The sequence below is a fragment of the Cebus imitator genome, unplaced genomic scaffold (genome assembly GCF_001604975.1).
Source record: "Cebus imitator isolate Cc_AM_T3 unplaced genomic scaffold, Cebus_imitator-1.0 Scaffold421, whole genome shotgun sequence".
NCBI lineage: Eukaryota > Metazoa > Chordata > Mammalia > Primates > Cebidae > Cebus > Cebus imitator.
The window spans coordinates 479,672-481,082 of NW_016107736.1; positions in this window are offsets into that span (position 1 = coordinate 479,672).

A 1,411-nucleotide genomic window follows, 5' to 3' on the forward strand; every position below is an offset into this window, starting at 1 on the left:
ATCTTGGCTCACTCCAACCTATGCCTCCCAGGTTCAAGTGATTCTCCTGCCTCGGCTTCCTGAGTAGTTGGGATTACAGGCGCCTGCCACCATGCCCAGCTAGTTTTTATATTTTTAGTAGAGACGGAGTTCGACATGTTGGCCAGGCTGGTCTCGAACTCCTGACTTCATGATCTGCCCACCTGGCCTCCCAAAGTGCTGGGATTACAGATATGAGCCTGGCCTCCATATGCTATCTTGACCATTGTTTAAATTTTTATCTTAGGAGATCCTCTATCGTCTTTGCTGTAATAGTTCATGTACCCCACCCTCACCTTTCCTCTTGTCTCTTCTGCCAAAATTTATGTCACTACTAAGTTCTCTATTAATTGCTTCTGCAACTTTAGCCACCGTACTTCAACTTCCGTCTCTTGTTGAGTCAAGACTACATGTTTACAAAGACATTTATTTTGCAATTCTCTCCTTCCCTTCACTTCTACCCCTTTCACATTCTGCCCTCTGCACTTTGCTTTTACATTTCATGGTTGTCAAGAGCACTCTTTCTTTTTTATGATCCTCTTATTTCGTTGGAGTAAAGCATTAAGTAAACTCCTATGAAATGTGTGCGTGAGGCCGTTTCTGAATTGTTGACTTTTTGAAAATATATTTATTTAGACCTCACATTTGATTGATAGAATTCTAAGTTCAGACCCATAGTCCTATGGTTATTTTCTTTCCTCTGTTTTCTTTCTTCTCTTTGTGGATCTTTTCTTACTCAGATATTGAATCTACTGGACCAATCCTCTGTAATATTTATATTTCTTATATGTGTCTCTTTGATATTTTTCATTTATTTTCTGGGAATACATTTCCAAGATTGTGAGACTCATACTTCACTGGACACCTTTTTTTATGCCACAGTGGACTCCCCACCACCTCCATTCCCTGGGTCTTTCTAGGTCCCATTTTTCCCTCTTAAGCTTCTCATTCATAACTGTGACTCCAACCATGACGATAGTAGACAACGAAGTTTTTGTTTCTAATCCTCATATTTGTTCCCTAACAAATAAAAAATGTTCCTTTTCCTTTCCTCTCTGTTGTCTTCCTTAATTTCTCATGAAAATGCACCTTCTCCTTCTCTTGGAATGTCATTATGCAACATAAGGAACAATTAAATTTTTCCTTATAATTGTCAAAATATCATGTAAGTTGCCTTTCACAAACCAGACTTGGGTTTTGAGTAGAATTTACCATGTGAACTGTGCCACAGCTGATTTTTACACCATTTTCTCTGTAATTAGAATAAATAAAAGTAGTAAAAGGGTCACACATTATTTAATGAGCCATTAAAAAACATCTAAAATAACAAATGGAAGAAAGGAGCGTGTTACTTGTGTAGGAGTCTCCCTATCAGAAAATTATGAATTTTTAA